The 19,576-nt window shown below is 44.9% G+C and overlaps 5 non-coding genes across 5 annotated transcripts; 3 read left to right on the forward strand and 2 right to left on the reverse strand.

Annotated features, from left to right (window-relative positions):
- The first annotated feature begins 2,205 nt into the window (after window positions 1-2,205).
- Window positions 2,206-2,278, forward strand: TRNAK-UUU (transfer RNA lysine (anticodon UUU)). Its single transcript has one exon. It is a non-coding gene; the product is annotated as a tRNA-Lys (tRNA).
- Window positions 2,279-5,148: 2,870 nt separating this feature from the next.
- TRNAF-GAA (transfer RNA phenylalanine (anticodon GAA)) lies at window positions 5,149-5,221 on the forward strand. The gene has a single exon. It is a non-coding gene; the product is annotated as a tRNA-Phe (tRNA).
- Window positions 5,222-5,718: 497 nt separating this feature from the next.
- Window positions 5,719-5,791, reverse strand: TRNAK-UUU (transfer RNA lysine (anticodon UUU)). Its single transcript has one exon. It is a non-coding gene; the product is annotated as a tRNA-Lys (tRNA).
- A 5,695-nt stretch (window positions 5,792-11,486) lies between these two features.
- On the reverse strand, window positions 11,487-11,573 carry TRNAR-UCU (transfer RNA arginine (anticodon UCU)). Its single transcript is given in 2 exon segments — window positions 11,487-11,522; window positions 11,537-11,573. It is a non-coding gene; the product is annotated as a tRNA-Arg (tRNA).
- Window positions 11,574-11,885: 312 nt separating this feature from the next.
- Window positions 11,886-11,958, forward strand: TRNAV-UAC (transfer RNA valine (anticodon UAC)). The gene has a single exon. It is a non-coding gene; the product is annotated as a tRNA-Val (tRNA).
- Window positions 11,959-19,576: the final 7,618 nt, after the last annotated feature.

Genomic DNA, 19,576 nt, shown 5'->3' on the forward strand with positions numbered 1-19,576 from the left:
CGGGGTATTTTTCAATTCAGTCCATGCATTCTTCAGTTCTGTAACCTTTGGAAATTTCTTATTTAGGGGATTGGTGGGGAGAAGGGGTGGAGGGCCTGTCACAGTCAGTGGTGCTCAAGGGCTAGGAACTTCCATATAATGTCTATTTCTTTTTTTTTTTTTTTAAGTTCTCCTTTGGTGGGATTCTTTGTAACTATGACTTCGGTTACTCAGATTCCTTCTCTGGCTTTTATTGAAGTTTCTCCTAGAAGCTTCCTCTTGTTCTTGCCTCGAACTGTGTGATTCCGGCTCCCCAATTTTAGGACATGTCTTGGATGCGTCTGCGTATTGGAGGAAACTCCCTCCAAGAGTCGGAAGGTTCCCGTAAGGTTTGGCCGACGTCTCAGGTGTCTGGACCTTTTAGGCATCAGCGACCTGATTTATTCTCAGCAAGTCCCGTTGCTGAGGGTTTGTTTGCCAAGACCTGTCCGTGTTGCTAGCCAAAGCCAGGGATTAGTAAACTCAATTTTAGTCTCATTGGGAAAACCCTCAAGCTTTTCAAGACAGATGTTTGGGTCTGTGGGGCAGCACAGACCTGTGGTCCTGATGTTCCCGGGGGACGAAGTGGGTACCTGCAAACGCCCCCTTCTCTCCCCAGAACCAGAAAAACAACAACCTGGGCGCTGGACAAATGAATAAACTCCAGATGGAAGCCTGTGAATTGCAATCAAGGGGAGGTACAAGAACGGGGTCTCCCGCAGGGCGCCTCGCACCTCTCAAGCTCTGGATGTGTGTGCAACCAACCCGAATCCCGTCCTTCTGTCCTACTGCCCTTCGGCTCAAGTTCTAGGACAAGCAAATAGGGTTTTTTTCCACCAGAAGAGAGGTGCGTGTTTCAGCGACGGTGCAGCGCGCTGGGGTTAGTCACCCCCCTTCCTTGATCTCTTTCCAACCGTTGCATAGCCCTGGGAGGCAAGACTCAGGTCAAGCAATCAAGGGGCTTCTCCTAGGTGGACTGTCCGTGCCACCGAGTTTAAGGAGACCCCGGGAAGAGTGTTGGGGGTGGGCACGCCGGGCAGCTTTAATAAGTTTCTGCACGCCCACGGGCTTCAGGGAACAGGAAGAGAGAATTTTTTTTTCCTGCTTGGCTGGCTTTTGCAAGGGAGGAGGCAAATGCCTGGTCGGTTGATGCCCGCCAGCCGCGTGGTGCAACCATTCACCTGTATGGAGAAAGAGCCGCGTCGGCGCCGGGCTCCCCGCCGCCCCTCCTGGCCGCTGGGGGGCGCTGGTGGAAACGCGCGCCCTCCTGCGCCTGCGCCTGCGCCTGCGCCTGCGCCTGCGCCACTGGAAGAAGGAACCTGAAGAGTGGCGTCCGCCAAGCCTCCATCTGCAGAGTGGCTTCCGACTGCCTCTGCCCGGTCCCGCACCCCAGTAGCCAAGGCTCCCCTTCCCGTATCTCTTTGCCAAACTGCTGCTTTTGCACCCGATCCCAGGGCAGGTGAAACCGTGGGAAAGCACCCCCTCTCCCTTCCCCAAAGAGACTCTCAGGTTCCTGCAGCCTTTTGGATTCCTTGGAAGTAATTGCCACTGGTTTTCCAAGTCAGATTTTTTTTTTGGGGGGGGGGGGGCGGGGGGAAGGAATGGGTCTTAGCTATCCAGTTGATATGCCTGATGTAGGGCACAAAGTCCCCCCAGCTTCAGTGAGATGCCCACCGTCCTCTAAGCGGGTCCGCCTCCTGGGCTTCTCCCGCCCCTCTCGGAGGATCCACTTTTACTCATCTTTAAGAAGCAACCCCGCTGCATGGCAGGAGGTTTGGGGGTGTATCTATGGGCGGGGTGACCGTGAGGAGCTTCAGACGCGGGAATCCCACCTCTTAGCGGCCCCCCAGCGGCAGCTTCATGATATACCATGCTCAGAGACCCGAAGCCGGGGTGCGAGCTGGGGGGCGCGTTCTCAGCATCTGGGGGAGCTCTGGCTCGGCTCATTCTAGCTTCTCCCTCCGCGGGGTTTTGCAAATCTCCGAATTCCCATTTACCCAGAGGGCTGTATTTAAAAAGCACCATGATTTACCGACGACATCTGTATTGAAGCAGTCCAGGCGCAGGATTCGTGGGCGGGGACTGGGTTAAGCTGCGCTCCCGGGAGCCCAACGCGGCGCCTGGTTGGCTCGCGACGCAGGCGGAAACACGGTCCTTAGGCCGTTAGAGCCGCCCCTTCTCCCGTGAGCCCGGATAGCTCAGTCGGTAGAGCATCAGACTTTTAATCTGAGGGTCCAGGGTTCAAGTCCCTGTTCGGGCGGATAATCTTTTTTCTACCCCCTTTTTTATACAATGTAGCTACCAAAGGAGAACTAGCATCTAGATATGCAACCGTGAGAATCTTCGAGCACAAGGAGACTTGCAGCCGTCGCTGTGGGCATTCTCGAGGCGGAACTGTTCTGCAGCTGAAGCTTGGCTGCCGCCCCCCCCCCCCCCCCCCCACACACACACTTCTGTGATCAATAGGAAGCTCTTGCGGATTGCTCAGGATGCCCTGGGACACCCCCCTCCCCCCAATTCCACCTCGGGGTGCGCTTTTTGCCACTTCGCCGGGCACGGCTTCCCCAGCTGTCCCCTCCTGTCCTCCGCGCGCTGCAAAGGTAGAGCATCCGAAGCAGAAGACCCTGCCCAAGTGTGACCCCGAGCCCGTGGAGAACACCGAGCTAAGATAGCAGATTCTGGGGGGCGGTGCGGAAGAGGGTATGTACTGAAAAAGACACAAACTGGGGGCGCTGAGGAAAGGGATTGGAGGAGGGACACTGGGGAAGGGATGGGGGTAGAAACATTGTATGCCTGAAACCCAATCATAAGTAACTTTGTAATTTCATGATGTCTAAATGACTTTAAAAAATTTGTATTCAATCACCGTGAGATGCAGTTACAAGGCTTTCATGTTTGAGTTTCATGAAACAATGATAGAACACTCATCCCTCCACCAGTGCACATTCTCCACCACTAATGTCTCCCATCCCCCCATCCCCCCACCCCTTGCCTCTATGGCAGACAATTTCCCCCATACTCTCTACTTTTGGACATTATGGTCAGCAATATAGATACTGAGAAGCTATCACATTTGTTCCTTTATCTACTTTCAGTATACATCTCCCATGCCAAATGATCCCTCCAACAATCGTTGACTTAGTGATCCCTTCTCCATCTCAGCTGCCTTCTCCCCCAGCTCATGAGACAGGCTACCAACTATGGAGCAATCTTCCTAGCCCTTGTCTCTACTGTCCTTGGGTCTCATTTTCATATTATGTTATTTTATATTCCATAAATGAGTGCAGTCATTCTATGTTTGTCCCTCTCTTTCTGACTCAGACTAAATGACTTAAAAAAAAAAAGGAGAGGAGGAGTAGGAGGAAGATGAAGAGGGGGAGGAGGAGAAGGAGGAAGAGTCAGAGTCACTATATTATTAAAAATCAAAGTTAGCCTCACTGACTATAAATTAATAGGAGAAGCATTTGCTCCCTGAGATAGTTGAGGTAAAAATATACAAAGCTGCTAGGGTATGGATTTATCAAGACTAAACAGATTAACTGTGAAGAGAATTTTGCCCGTGAGTTGAAGGAACCAGGATCTGCATCCCTCACTGAGCTAGAGATTGCTTCCCCAGGGAAGAAAGTCAGGCTAAAGATTTTCACCTGCTGAGCATAAATGCCACTCATTCACCTCCCTCTCTTCAAAACAAGGGATTAATACTTTCTAATACTGCCTCCTAAATGTGTGTGGCTGAATGGGAAAACAATGCAGGTTCTGACTCGGTTTTGCCTTCAAAGCAAGATTTTATGCGCTGTAGGCATTTTGTTCCACATAATAATAATGATACCAATTGCTATTAAAGATCGTTCAATCTAGGGGAAAAACAAAAGTTTTGAAACAGGCAAAGAACTAGCTCAAATAAATTAATATGCCGTGGATTATAACCCATGTCCCCAATGGTTTAAGTGGGTTGGGAGAAGCTGAATGGATGGACACCTGTGGTCACTAACCAAGGGAAAAAGGATGGACATTGGTGGGACCAAGTCGAGCTTCTTTCTTTCTTTCTTTCTTTTTTTTTTTTTTGGAAAGAAGAAAATTTTATAAGAAAGTAGAAGCGAAAAGAAAAGACGCTCCCCAAGGGGGGAGCAACTTAATAAAGGACTAAGTTCTGAGCTTCTTTTTTTTTTTTTTTAATTAGTGAAACACCATGAGGTACAGTTGTAGATTTACAAATTTTTGTGCTTGGGTTTCGATTATACAATGATCAAGTACCCATCCCTCCACCAGTGCCCATTTTCCACCACCACTGATCCCAGTTGAGCTTCTTTCTTAAAAGAAGTAAATTGAGAAGTTCCGGTGCATTCTAGGAAAAGAAAAAAGAACGTAGAGGGGGCCGCAGAGATAGTTCAGTGAACTGAGCACGTGTGGATGGAGACTTGAATTAGATCCTTGACACAGCAGGGCTCTCTGACACCGCCAAGAGAGCGAGCGCTGAGCACAGAACAAGGAGTAAGTAGCCTAAAAGCATTTCCTGGTGCAAAGCTAAGCAAAACTAACATGCCAGAACGGTAGCAAACACTGGGATCTTTTCTTCCTTCCAGAAGCTGGATCATTCTGCAGAATGAAGTCTCTGTTCTAGTTTTCTGATGGAAGAACAGAGCATATAACAGGCAGAAGAGGAGACCATGGTTATTTCCTCCTTCCTTTCCTTTAAGTCAATCTTCCCCGTTCCCCAAAGGATGAAACGTGAGACAAACAATGGAAAGCAACTGAAGTCTCTCTCATCGGCTTGATGCTCTGAAGTTAGAGGGTTCGTGGGACAAATGAGTCACTCACTTAAAATGATCCTAACATCATCAGCAGAAATGGGTAGGTAGGGAGCTCATGGGAACTCATGGGAAGGAACGGAATAGGGCCTGGGTATCTTTGCTCTGGGTCCTGGAGAGAGACAACAAGGCAATCTCCAACAAGGCAGTAGCCAGAATTGTCTTGCTTTGGTAGAAGCACTTCTTATTTACTACTTCCAAAATCTCAAAGCTAAAAGGAGTACAATTTGGGCGGTGAAAATAGCGGGAATCAATATATATATATTTTTTTCTTGCTTTCTTTTATTTTTCCTTAGCAGAGCTGAACAACCTTTCCACACTTGCCGAAATAGCTCAGTTGGGAGAGCGTTAGACTGAAGATCTAAAGGTCCCTGGTTCGATCCCGGGTTTCGGCAGGTAGGGTTTTTTTCTTGCTGCGGAACCGTTTCTTCTGCTTGGATATTAGGGAGAATGTGTAGTAGGCGCTTCCTTAGCAAAGTGACTTACACCCGTCAGTCCGACTGGACGAAGGTCTTGGGTTGGATCCCTGGTGTAGCCGGCCCTTGAGGGCTGCAATTTCTTTCCTCTGACTGCAGAGGTTTCCTCTCTCGTGCAAGCGTCACAAAATCTTTTTTTTAAATCTGTGTTTTCCTCTGAACCCTTCGCTGCCAATAAATTACTTTCCGGATAGTACAAGGAAGTTTGTTAATTTGGGGGTGGGTGGGTGGGAGGGTGGGGATAGCCACAGGATAAACCAGAACGTTTTGGAGGATTTTGTTCCTTCAACCTTTGCAGCAGTAACATTCCACGGCACAGAAACCCGAGGTACCCGGGTGCTTTTCGTGTAACAACATTCCAGCAGAATTGTGGTTGATACCTCAAAGCAAATTTATTTCAGAGTTTAAAACATTTCCGCCCGAACAGGGACTTGAACCCTGGACCCTCAGATTAAAAGTCTGATGCTCTACCGACTGAGCTATCCGGGCTCACGAATGGATCGTGTCCTCAAGCCAATCCGGAGTTGACAGTCCATGTGGCTGGCCCCATTCCCATCCTCTCGGGTTAAAATTCCCAGTCTCTTTCGACCCATTTCCTGCAAGGTGAAAACGGCAAAAAAAATCAAGCTTGAACAGGCGTTGGACCAGACTGAGTCTTTACTTCTTATCAACCCGACACTCCCGTTCACAGATAAGACTATAAATTTAAAAAAACTGAGAACAAGTCTGCCTATTTGACCCGGGACCCCTAGAAGAAGCGTCAGCGAGGAATTCCCGGGATTTAGGGTCTCCGAGCAGCAGGATTTCGAATTGTCCTTTTGGTCTTGGAAGAGCCGCGGAGCATTAGTGTGGGTGGGTGCGGGGGGATGAAGACTTGGATGAGGGTCCCCGCGGTGCAGACGGCTGAGGGGGGCACCCCTTTGGAGGTCTTTGGAGGAGCTGCAATGACCCAGTGGCGGAAGCAGAAGCACCCAGAGAATCGTCTGCACGGTGGGACCCCGCCGAGGTCAGAACTGAGGGTCAGCCAGTCTTGCAGGGTGCGGGGGTCCTGCGCCAAGGGAGCTGGGAGCCCGGACTGCGCCCCTGATGCTTTGCAGAGCTCGGAGGAACGTCCCGCGTCCCGCTGCAGAATCTGGACGTTTCCCTGAAGTTTCCCACGGAGAGCTTTGGGCTCCCCCCGCCAGCTGCGAAGCTGGATCGTGTGTATTTTAGGAAGACCCTCTCCATCCTGGCCGCGGTGGGTCAGACCCCTGGGAAGGAAGAGGAGGCGGTGGGGTTACATCCAGGGGAGCCCCCCCTTGGGGTACCGAGTCATAATGCCACTCCGGGTGGCGGTGGCTGAGGGTGGCTGGGACCCCCGAGGTTTGCGTCCTCATTTTCAGGACAAGTGGATGGGGAATTTAGACAGAGCCCAAGAAATAACTCCCTTATGCAAAGCTTAAGGTTATGTTATGCAAAGCAACACCAAGTGCTAAACAAGAAGAATGGGACCTCTGGGGATGTGGGGTGGGAGGGATACTGGGATCCGTGGTGGTGGATAATGGGCACTGGTGGAGGGATGGGCGTTTGATCATTGTACAATTGAAACCCAAGCACAGAAATTTGTAAATCCACAACTGTACCTCATGGTATTTCACTAACAAAAATTAAAAAAAAAAAAGTAAATGATGGAGAATGGACACTGGTGGAGGGATGGGTACTGGATCATTGTATAATTGAAACCCAAACACAAAAATTTGTAAGTCTACAACTGTACCTCATGGTATTTCACTAATAATTTTTTTTTTAAAGAGTTAGAAGAGGTGCAATGATTGTTTTCCTTCGTGTCTAAGTTCGCATATTTGACAACACATTTATTTCAGTTGTGTTCAAGGACGCATTCGCGGCCGCGCGACATCCTATTATGACATCTTTATTATCTCATTCCTACTTTGGACAAACTGGCAGGCTACCGAATGTAGCCTGCCCACACGGCAGAGTCTGGCAAACTCCCCGTGGCGTACCCAATATGCCAAATACCAGTAACAATGATGGGTCTCTTTCTCCTAAAGAGCCTTGAATATAATCTCAGGGCTAGGATGAAGGAGACGTTACTGGGGCCTGCTCGAGGCAATCGACGATTAACAGGATGATTTGTGATTTGTGTGATTTGTGTGATTTGTGTTCAAGGATAGACAACCAGTGTGATCAAAATGGTCACATTTTGTAGACTGGTGACGAAGTGCGTGAGAGAAGGCATTGTGGGGTTTTCATATATTCTCTTTCTTTCTTTCTTTCTCTTCCTTCCTTCCTTCCTTCCTTCCTTCCTTCTTTCATTCTTTCTTTTTTGGTTACATTTAAAAAGTTTTATTAAAGCCCCACGATTTACAAAGTTATTCATAGTTAAGTCTCAGACATACAATATTGCAGCACTCATTGTCAACCTCCTTCCATCAATGTTCCAAGTTCCCTCCCATTCCCCCACCCCTCATCCAGCTTGCCCTTTCTTTCTTTCTTTCTTTCTTTCTTTCATTTTATTTTTTTTTTAAATTTTATTGAATCACCGTGAGATAGTTACAAGCTTTCATGTTTGGGCAGCAGGCCCTCTTGACTGGCCCTTTTCTAAATTTGGTTACTGAAGTTTGGGTCTCTTGATTTCAGGGTTGTTGAGTGTGTGGTTTGGCTTTTTGGCTCTATCATTCCTTAACACCACCTCCCCCTGACTTGGCCCCCTTTGCTTCTTATTGGTTTTTTCTTTCTTTCCTTTCCTTCTCTGCCCTATACTCTGGGACCAATGTTGATGAATTTATTTATTTTAGTTCTTTTTTTTTTTTGTTATTGAAGTAACATGGTTACAATAGTGTTATTGTTAATGCTTTATGATGTTCAAAGCTAAGATGGCAGCTTCAGCACCACCAAAGAGCCCACCCCCACCACCCCCCAAGCCTGCTGGTCACTTGTAATCCATCTCTTCCTTACCCATCACTCTGTCCCCTTTCCCTTGCCCTGTATTACAGGGCTTAAAAAAAATACAAGCGTGAGCTCTTTTTTCAGAACAAAATTAATAAAGATACCAAAAGCTCCATCTGTTCCATTCTCCAGCCAACCGCAGAGGCAGACTCTCTCAACGTTTTTCTGTTCCTCTGTCTTTTTTCCTACAGCATTTGGCAGAGAAACGTTCAGAACAAACTTTTTTTTGTCCCCTCAAAGAGAGTTGACTCTACATCTCACGGTTTTGGAGGGCAGCTGAGGGTACGAAAAGTCACGAACTAGGTACAGTTTTCACAAATAGAAATGTGCACCTGTCAGAGAACACTTTTTTTTCTTTTTTGCGATTTTTATACATTTTATTTTCATAAAGTAGTTCACAGCTGACCTGAGTTCGATTCCTCTGCCCCTCTCAGAGAGCCCGGCAAGCTACCGAGAGTATCTTGCCCACATGGCAAAAGCCTGGCAAGCTAACCGTGATGTATTTGATATGCTGAACACAGTAACAAGTCTCACAATGTTACTGGGCCCGCTCAAGCAAATCAATGAATAACGCGAGGACAGTGACAGTGACAAAGTAGTTCACAATAGTTCATTACAGATAATATTCAAACACCCACCCAACCGGCAAGCATCTTCCCACCACAATAATAAGAGGAAAGTCTGTGAAGGTGTTGTATTTCATTCTGGGGTCATTTAAGTGCATATATAAGAGAATAGAAGCAAGTATGTTAAAACCAAACACATGTGTGCTACTTTAAGTCCATCAGTGGGCTACAGTATAAGAGGTCTTGTGGCCGCAAATGTGGCCGTGTGCTCCAGGAAATACTACATTCCTCTCTTCTGGGAGTTTTATTTTATAGTCTCTGGATCTCAACCATTGATGAGATTACATGGCGCTGGGGGAAGTTTGTGGGTGTGGCTGCCAAGCTACTGGAAAACTGGGAAGCTGTGTGGAGGAGGCCCAGTCCCGATCTGAGCAGGCTTGGAGATCTCAGCCACGGGTCCCGCATACCTGGGTTCCTCTGCCAGTTCCTTCATGAGAGAACACTTTTCAACCAAGAAAGCGGCAGACCTTGAGGAAGCTTGTCCTAGGTGGAGTAAGGGAGCCTTTGACTTACACTTCACTTCTTAAGACAGTGCATTGCTTGTGTCTCAGAAAATTCGGCTTTGCACGCACGAGTAACTGAAGATCTATTTGCTGGCCTCCTGAAACAGAGCAGATCCATAGATCTGCAAAGTCCCAAAAGCGTTATGTCATCAAGGGTTAATCTATATGGCTCTGGTTGGCTTGCTGGCACAGGGTTAGCTGGACACCTTCAGCCTGTTCCCCTTCCTCTCTCTGCAATCTCTACTGCTTCTCCACCCCCTCTCTCTTCTCCCTTTCTAAATTCTTTCAATTTGGGAAGTTCTCGCTGAAGAATAGGGATCAGGATTTGCCCCAGAGATTCTTGATCCTCTCCAAATGGGGTTAGGTACTTGGGACGCTGGGCCCATTGCTGTTGCTGAAACACCACAACTCACATGAAACATTATTTCCACGTGTTTCCGTGGCTAGGACACGTTGGGTTGAGTCTACCCAATGCCCGGTACAAAGAGAGCTCTCAAAAACCATTGTTGAAAATAGGAGACTAAGACCCAAGAGTACCCGAGATAAATACTAGGAGGTTTACTCCGTGACTTGGAGGCCAGCCGCACACTCTAGGGGTAAATCAGCTCAGATAGAGAAGGGAGCACCAAATAAAGGGTGTTGGAAAGATCTGCCCAGGATGGGAGGTGCATGCTGAAAGTAGACTATAGACCGAACATGACTGGAACGCAATTCCTCTTTTGCAAACCACAGCACCCAAAAGGAGAGAGAGAACAAAAGGGAATGCCCTGCCACAGAGGCAGGTTGGGATGGGGGGAGGGGGATGGGAGGGATACTAGGATTCGTGGTGGTGGGAAATGGGCACTGGTGGAAGGATGGGTATTTGATCATTGTATAATTGAAACCCAAGCACAGAAACTTGTAAGTCTACAACTGTACCTCATGGTGTTTCACTAATAAAAATTAAAAACAAAACAAAACATTGTTGAATCCGAGAATGGGTTATTGAGGGGGAGGGAGTGGGGGGAGGGCAAACATCACACAAGACTTTTAGTAGAGGAAGAAGCAGGAATTGATCTCTGAAGTTTTTGTTTGGCAGAGAGAGGGAGAGAACATTTATATCCCAGTGAATGATGCTATACTCAGCTGGAATGTTTTTTCCTGAAAAGATTCTGCTTTGTAGGGCCACAGTTTTACTGCTGAGAGCTATAAATTATTAAATTAATTTGCCTGCTATGATTACTCTCTTTCTTCTGTTACTCTCACATCAGTGCCTCTGGGCAGTCATTTTTGTTGTTGCCTTTGAAAAAAAAAGTTTTAACGTTTTTAGAATTTGAATTATAAGAGAATCTTAAATGTTGATGAGTTTCAGAGTGGCGGTTTCTGCCACACCTTGTGGTTCCCCCACCACATGATACAGTGCCACACAGACTCTTGCCTCAGTTTCCAAAGCATGGCTTCTGAAGTTGTTATATTTCTTTGTGTGCTACAAAAGCATTTGCTTTCAGATTACAATGCCACTGCAAATTTCCCCCTCTGCTTTATGAATGTACTTCATTTGGAGGTAGCTCCGCCCCCTGCAACAGTCTGGCTCAGAACGGGGCTAGAACCCAAGAACTTATAAACTAATTAGGCCTTAGAATCAAGAATCAAGCTCCTTAACTAATTCAGCCACCCTGGAGTGTGAAACACAAATTTAAAAATTTTTTTTTTTTGTTTTCTTGAGTAACAGCGAGGTCCTGAAATTTTGAAAACGTTTAAAAATGGTTGCAAACAATTTTATTGTTCTGATGTAAAGAGCAATATAGAAAAAAAAACAAACGGAACTTTTCGTATATCCTCTCAATTTGATCACCTCGTTACTGTAAACTCCGGAGATCCAGAGTCACATTCTCTTGTGGGAGACTGGAATAATGCATGGAAAAGTGTCATTAACGCTATCGTAAATCTCAGGATCTCAATAAAGACGGTGTAAAAAAAAAAATAGGAGGAAGCCCTACCCCATCCACGCGTGGGGACTTAAAAGGACAAGTAGGATGTACTTTCCTTTTCATAGTTGGGCGAGTACGTTTGTGGATCACAAGCGGTGACTTTCTTTTGTTCTGACCTCCCAGAGCAAAACAAAAGCGACTCTGGTGGGACTCGAACCCACAACCTTTGAATGCCTCCATCTAGTCTAGAAGTCCAATGCGCTATCCATTGCGCCACAGAGCCAAGCGTGCAAAATCCTCTCCAAGCTGCGAACATCAAGGCAGGCTCAGTGTAACTCACGGTTCGGGGACAACCCGGGGCGCATCTTCGAGGCGCCAGTTTGGAGCAAGGGTGAGGGCCGCTGTGCCACGGATCCCCGCTGCTCTTTTGGAAGTTTCAACTGCGAGTCACGGCGGAGCATCAAGTTTCAACCTCCCTCTACGGGAGGGGGAAAAAAGAAAGGAAGAAGAAAATAAAACAAAACTCCAAATCCTAGCCAAAGCCGAAGCGTCGTATACAGCAGTTATTCGAGTTTGGAGCACTCAGCTAGCACGGGGTTCCATAGTGTAGCGGTTATCACGTCTGCTTTACACGCAGAAGGTCCTGGGTTCGAGCCCCAGTGGAACCACGTAGTGGTAACACTTTTGGGGAACATTTTCAACCTCCTTAGGATTACCTTTTCTTTTGCCTCCTGGAACTTGGAGTTTTGCTCCGAAAACCGGGCGCACTTGGCTGTCTCCTGCAGCGCCCGGTTACTCCAGCCGCTCCCCGAATCTTTGGCCGCGCGCTCCAAAGCGCAGGCGCAGATCGGCAGAGGGTGCTGCCCCCGCGTGGTGGGTGTGGGAGGTGCAGGCGGCTCCGGCCCGCTTCGCCCCGCGCTCCACTGCGCCTGCGCCGTCCGGTCGGCTCCAAGCTTAGCGAGAGTCTGCGGGCGAGTGGCCCAGGTTAACGCGCCTTTCGGCTGTTCTTAAAAACTTCTTTTAGCACTCAGTATGGGGATATGCCTCAGTCTGTCCCTCTTGTTTGTGGTTTCATTCCAAGCCCGCAAACCGCACGCTTTATTACACTTAAAAAACTTTAGACTCATTGCAAAATGAATCATACACATTTGGTAAGGGACTCAGTCCCAACTGTTTTACAATATTAATTCCATTTGATAGTAATTTTATCTTTTCTTTTTCCCTTCTTTTATTTTATTGCTTTTATTTTATTTTTGTGGTTAATTTTTTTATTAAAATATTTTTGCAATATCTATATTTTTTAATTGAATCAGTGCGAGATCACAGTTACAAAGTTCTCCAGGATTGGGTTTCAGGTATAAGTGTTTAAATGCCCTCCTTTTACAGTTGTGTATTTCCCACCACCAGTGTCCCCAGTTTCCCTCTCCACCCCATGGCAGTCTTTGTGTCTCTGTCTCTGTCTCTGTCTCCTTTTCAGCATTATGGTTTGCAGTGCTTCCAGTACTTAGTTCCAAGAGATCTTTTTCAACTATTATTGTCATTGTCCTACTGCTCCACATACTTGTGGCAAGCTCCCAACCGTGGGCCAGTTCTCCTTGCCCATTTTTTCTGTCCTTTTATACTAGTCTCATACTATGTTTTTTATATATATACACCACAAATGAGTGCAGTCATTCTTTTTTTAAATTAATTAAAATTTTTTTTGGCGGGGTTGGGTCACACCCGGTTGAACTCAGAGCTTGATTACTTCTGCCTCTGCACTCAGCAATTATTCCTGGTGGAATTTAGGGGACCTTATGGCCATACGGGATTGAACCTGGGTCTGTTGCATGCAGTACAAACTGTCGCGTCAGCTCCTAATTTTTTAACTTTAAAAAAATTAAAAAAAAATGTGATTATATGAAATCAGTCTGAATTCCTGGGTCATTGTTTCCATGTTCCCTCCTACACCCAACCCCCAAGTTTGCCACCTTTTGTTACCTCGTTAGACATGTTTTAAGAATTTAGTGGCTATAGTTTGGATCTCATGTTTTCAAACTTTTTTTTTTTCTTTTCCATCACTCTAGGCAACCCCCATGATGCTCTGAGGTTACTCCTGTTTCCACATTCAGGAATTTTACTCCTTGTGGTGGGGGGAGGGAAGTGGAGGGGGGGGCGGGGAGGGGGCGGGGGCACGCATATGGTATGCCAGGGGTGTATCTGGGTCAGCCTCATGCAAGGCAGAGAGATGCCCTTCCCACTGTACTATTGCTTAGGCCTCCTCCAAGGGGCCATCAACCTTGAACACTGTTAATACCAACATAATCCCTAAAGGCTCTAGCCCATGTTCCTAAAATGGCCCAAGGTCCACTAAGTTGCTCCACCTCTGAGGAAATTGAAGGCTTTTCTTGGCTAGTTGAGTAACCTTGGGCCATAAATAACCAACACTGTGGAATTTTAAACTGGTTACTTAACTGCTCTGTGCCAGTTTTCTGCTCTGTAACACGATGACTAACCACCCTGTTCATATTTCTAGAGATGATTTAGTCAATAACAGTTGGTAAAACGATGTTAATGATCTGTGTTAGCCAACACTGATAAGTGTCATTTATTATTGTTTTGATTTGGCAAGAAGTCTGATGCAATTTGGGTAAAATCAGATGTTTTCCCCTTAGGGCTCCTTTACAAAATACTAAGGTTAAGCGGTGAATGGAAAATTACAGAGGAACCATCAAGGCAAAGGGTTTCTTGCTAAACTGATGTCGCAGGACTCTGGGGATAGGTAAGCCAGAGTGATTCAACCATCAAGGGTCAGGGATGAAGAATTTGATCAGATATCTCTCAAGCAATACGCGTCTCATTTCTCAGATTATAATTGGCACTCAATCAATCATACATGTCAAACTTATTTATTTTCATTTTAGTTTCTTTTACCTTTTCTTTTTTTTTTTTAAATTTTTATTAGTGAAACACCATGAGGTACAGTTGTAGATTTACAAATTTTTGTGCTTGGGTTTTGATTATACAACGATCAAGTACCCATCCCTCCACCAGTGCCCATATTCCACCACCATGGATCCCAGTATCCCTCCCACAACCCATCCCCCCCATCCCACCCTGCCTCTGTGGCAGGGCATTCCCTTTTGTTCTCTCTCTCCTTTTGGGTGTTGTGGTCTGCAAAAGAGGCATTGAGTGGCAATCATGTTAAGTCCATAGTCTACTTTCAACATGCATCTCCCCTCCTGGGAGGATCCTCCAAACACCCTTTATTTGGTGCTCCCTTCTCTATCTGAGCTGCCCTTTCCCCTAGAATGCCCGGCTGGCCTTTTTTTCTTTTTTCTTCTGGTGGGCTTGGGCTCAGTGGGCTGGGTACAAAAAGGCCTAACTGGCTGTATTATTTCCCTAGTTCCCTTTCAGTTTTAGTTTATTTTTTTAATCGATATTATGTTGGGGCCGGAGAGATAGTACAGTTGGTAGGGTGCTTACCTTACACTCTATGTGGTCCTCTGACCTGGCAGGTAATGATCCCTGAGCATAGAACCAGGAGTAAGCCCTGAGCACAATGGGCTGTGCCCTAGAAACTTAAGGAAAAAAAAAAATTGAAATTGTATTTCAGTAAAAGTGATTGCAGCATTAAATTATTTCAAGATTATTTCAGTAATAACTTATTTTAAAGGTGGTTTGACACCTTTACAATATTAATTCTTAATTTCTGGGAAAATAATATCGTTTATTTAAATAATTAATTGGTTTTTTAATTTACATTTTTTTTTGGTTTGGGGCTACACCTGGCAGTGCTCAGAGCTTACTCTTTTTTTTTTAAATTAATTAATTTATTTATTGAATCGCTGTGGGAAAAATTACAAAGCTTTCAAGTTTAGGTCTCAGTCATGCAAATATCAATCACAATTCCCTTTACCAATGCTTATTTTTCACCACGAAGAACCCCAATAAACCCCCCCAAACCCCCCCCCCAATGTCTGTGGGGTAGATGAATTCTAGTTAACACTCTGTCTACTTTGACTAGCTTCATTGTTTTGATAAAAGTTGCACTATTATTATTTAGACTTTACCCCCCCCCCCAAACTCAGCCATGCTGATAAAGTATTGTGAAATGATCTGCTTTCTACAGCTGGGTTCAAGAATTAAATGAACTATCGCAGCTATTGCGGCCGCGCGGTTTTGGATTTCTATTTTATTTATTAACCCTGCAAGTATTTCTACTGAGAGTCAGATAATTAAGAGATTGGTCTCTGTGCTTCTGGGGCCATCTTGCCTGCCTGGAGGGGAAAGGGTGTTGCTCCCTTCCGCCCTCTCCTCTCTGGAAAGAAATTTAATTTTTTAATTTAAATTTTTTAATCTAATTTTATTTTTATGAAGTTGTTCACAAGAGTTCATTCCATTTAATATTTAAACACCAATCCCACCACCATTGCCACCACCCTTCCCACCACCATATTTCAAATGTTTCTACCCCAAATCACAAAACGTGCCCCCCAAAGCAGAACCAAAATCATTAATTTAATTTTGCATTGCTTGCTATGAATGTTTCGCTAAAAATGGCCCAACAAAGTTTTCTTAGAGGAAAGTGTGTGAAGATTGTTGTATTTCATCCCAGAGTCATTAAGCCCTTCTCTCTCAGAGATCACTAACATGTTTGTTAGAGCCAATTAAATGTTGTGTGCTACTCTTGGTACTTAAGTGGTGTAGAGAGTATGAGAGTCTCCAGGAATTCTAAAATTTATAATACGATTATAGAGCAGATTCACTCATGGGTGAGGCCTATGTTGCTTTATTCCAGGAGTTTTATTTCTGAGTCTCTAGATCATGGCCGTTAATGAGATTATATGGTGCCAGGAGCGGTTTGTGGGTGTAACTGTCAAGCTACTGGTAAACTTGGGAAATGGGGGGTGGGGGAAGAGGTCAATCCCCCGCTCTGAGCAAACTTAGAGATTTCAGTCACAGGAATGTTTATGGATTTGATAATAAAGTTACTGTACTTTAATAACCTTCAAAAAATCTTACTATCTTATTGTCTCACTTCTAGACTACCTCCTCCCCAACCAAATCCCTTAGGTTACTATACTTTAACAAAGAGTCAGGGATTGTTACAGACAAAAATGTAAGATCAGAAACTATCAGGTATTTCTTTCAGAGGAGAATATAGCAGAAAACTTTTGTCATCATTGGTTAGGCACACATTTCTTAGCTATGATACACAAAATATCATCCCTAAAATACACAGTGGACGCCTTTGGTTGATGAAAAAGCAAACAAACAAAAAACAACAAAGACCAAAAATCAAAATCAAAAAAATTCTGCTCTCGGTGGTTGGTGTGGTGAGGGAAACTGAGGACGTTGATAGTGGGAAATGTACACTGGTGGAGGAACAGGTGTTGGAACATTTCCTGAAACTCAATCATGAACAGCCTCCTAACTGTGTATCTCATAGCGATTCAATTTAAGAAGAAAACAACCAAACATTCTTTGGGATGGGATAAAAATATTTACAGAAGGTTTGTCTTATGAAAATCACTTGATCACTTGACTTCCCGTTAATCGTCGATTTGCTTGAGCGGGTGCCAGTAACGTCTCCATTTATCCCTGTCGTGTGCTAGTGTAGCCCAATGGCATCTGTTTGTTCTAGGAACACGAAGAGCCTCAAACCGATCGTTCAGGATCTTGATGAAGAAGTCTGACCATCTGGTAGGTGGGCGGCCACATGGTCTTTTGACGTCCTGTGGAATCCATACCACCCTGAACGCGCCCGATCTCTTATGAAAATATTCTGAATTTATTTAAAAAATCCTTATCATGTAATGATAAGAAAACGAACTACTTTTTAAAAACAGGCGTGGAACTGAATAAATCATTCAGCAAAGAAGATATGGAGTAGAAATGTAAAATAAGTGCATAAGTAGATACTGTTGTTACTGTGTTTGGCATTTCGAATATGTCACGGCTAAATATGAGTACTTATCAAGATCATGCACTATGAAACCAGAAAATGCCTTTATCTATCTATCCATGTCATACTATTTTAAAAAAAACCCGTAAATTAATGATACACAGTGCTGGCAAGGTTGAGGAGCACTGGGGACTCCCTTTACATTGCTTGTGGGAATGCATACAATAGAGCCTCACAGACTTCTAGAAAAATCTAGAAATTTCTTATCAAAGTAAACAATCGAAGGTCCAACAATCTTGTTTCCGTGTTTCCCTAAGAGAATGAAAGGACACATTTATGCAGAGATCTATACAGAAACTTATCATAAACTCTAAAACTTGAAATCAACCAAATGTTTTTAATTCTGAGTATATCAGTAAATGGTGGAATGAAATGTGCACTTGAGTAATATTTAGAAAGGAAAAGTAATAGATATCTGAGACATGCAGGAGCATGAAATCAGCTGTAAACAAAAGGATAAATGATCGTATTTTTATCGCTGTCTGTAAAAGGGTAAAACCACAGGCACTGAGGAAAGATTGGTGAATTTATTCTAGAAGCCTGAATAGGATCTGACATAACATCCCAAGAAATCACATAACTAGGACTCTTTCCTTCCTTCGTGTGTGTGTGTGTGTGTGTGTGTGTGTGTGTATCTACTGCATGAAGGCATGAAGAACTCTTTTTTTTTGGTTTTTGGGGTCACACACAACGATGCTCAGGGGTTAGTCCTGGCTCTGTGCTCAGGAATTACTTCTGGCAGTGCGCAGGGAATCAGTAGGATGCCAGGGATTGGACCTGAGTCAGCTGCATGCAAGGCAGTGGCTAAGCCACTGTACTATCTCTCCAGCCCTATGAAGGAACTTTTTGAGATAATGGAAATAGTAAATATTTTGATTTTAATGGTGGTCCTATGTCTTTACTTGTCAAACCTCATTTTCAAATGATATAATTCACTATAGTAGAACTATAAACAAAAAATGCAGAATTTAGATCATACTGCGTGTTCTCAATGACTAACCCAAAATAAACAAATGAATATATTCTTGCCATAGATATCACAGGATGAAGTAAGTAGGCACTGGATTTCTAATGGAAATCAGTAACGTTTTTACTAAAAACTAATTCTGTGAATTGTTTTTATAGTTTTTTTCTATTCGTCTGGGGATAGTTGCTTAAGTCAACTAGATGAGAGGTCAGGCTAAATTACAGAAATATCAAATATCAAGGTGACCTATTCTTAGTAGAGAGGTTTCAACCTCATTAGGTAGAAAGTTGCAGAAAAAATAAGTTTGGTCTTTGCAGCTTTGCTGGGAAATCCAGAGACGATGCCCAGAAAAACAGTGGGTTGAATTCAGGAATGCAAGGCACGTGCCCACCTCTTTGAGCTATCTCTTTCTTTGGTTTTGGGATCACACTTGGTGCCTGGATGCGGTGTTCTTAGACCAGCAGGGGTGGGGGGTGGGGAGTGGGGAGAATCATATGGGATGCTGGGAAATGAACAGGAGTCAGCTGGATGCAAGGTGAACGCCTTAGCCACTGTATTATCGCTCTGGCCCTCTTTTCTTTTCTTTTCTTTTCTTTTCTTTTCTTTTCTTTTCTTTTTTTTTAGTTTATTTATTGAATCACTGTGAGAACAGTTACAAAGCTTTCATGTTTGAGTCTCGGTCATACAATGATCAAACACCCATCCTTCACCATTGCACATTTTCCACCACCAAAAACCCCAATATACCCCCCATCCCACCACTTTTGTGGCGGATAATTTCCACATTACTCTCTCTCTCTACTTTGATTACATTCAATATGTTGACATCAGTTCCACCATTATTATTTGGAATTTTCCCCCAACCAATCAGACCTGCTGAAAAGGCAACATTTGATAATTTGTTTTCTATTGCTGGTAATGAATAGCATATGATGTCACATGGCTGCTCTTGTGATCTTGGAATTCTAAAATTTTAATAATTAGATCTGGAGAGATTTCTGCCAAGAGTTGCTTGGTTCTGAGATTCCTTTGTGTGTCTCTGGGATCATGACCATTAGGGCGCTTAATAAGTAGCCGGGGGGGGGGGTGTGGGATGGGTTGGAATTCATGGGTGGTATCCCAGGGTCCCGTTGGGGAGGAGGACCAGCTCCTCCCCTATCCCATGAGATCTGGTGTGTGTTGTCACTGCTGGCCTGTACCTGGATTTTCCAATGAGCTCTGGAAGATGGTGGCCGCTGGACTTCCCGGGGAATAGGTGGAGGGATGACACATTTTTCCATTGGGGTGACCCAGCGAAGGTGGCCTAATGCAAAGTCTGGCGGCATTTCTGCCAAGAGCCACTCAGTTCCAAGATTCATTTGTGTGTCACTGG

The sequence above is a fragment of the Sorex fumeus genome, unplaced genomic scaffold (genome assembly GCF_029834395.1).
Source record: "Sorex fumeus unplaced genomic scaffold, SorFum_2.1 ptg000007l, whole genome shotgun sequence".
NCBI classification, from domain to species: Eukaryota; Metazoa; Chordata; class Mammalia; order Eulipotyphla; family Soricidae; genus Sorex; species Sorex fumeus.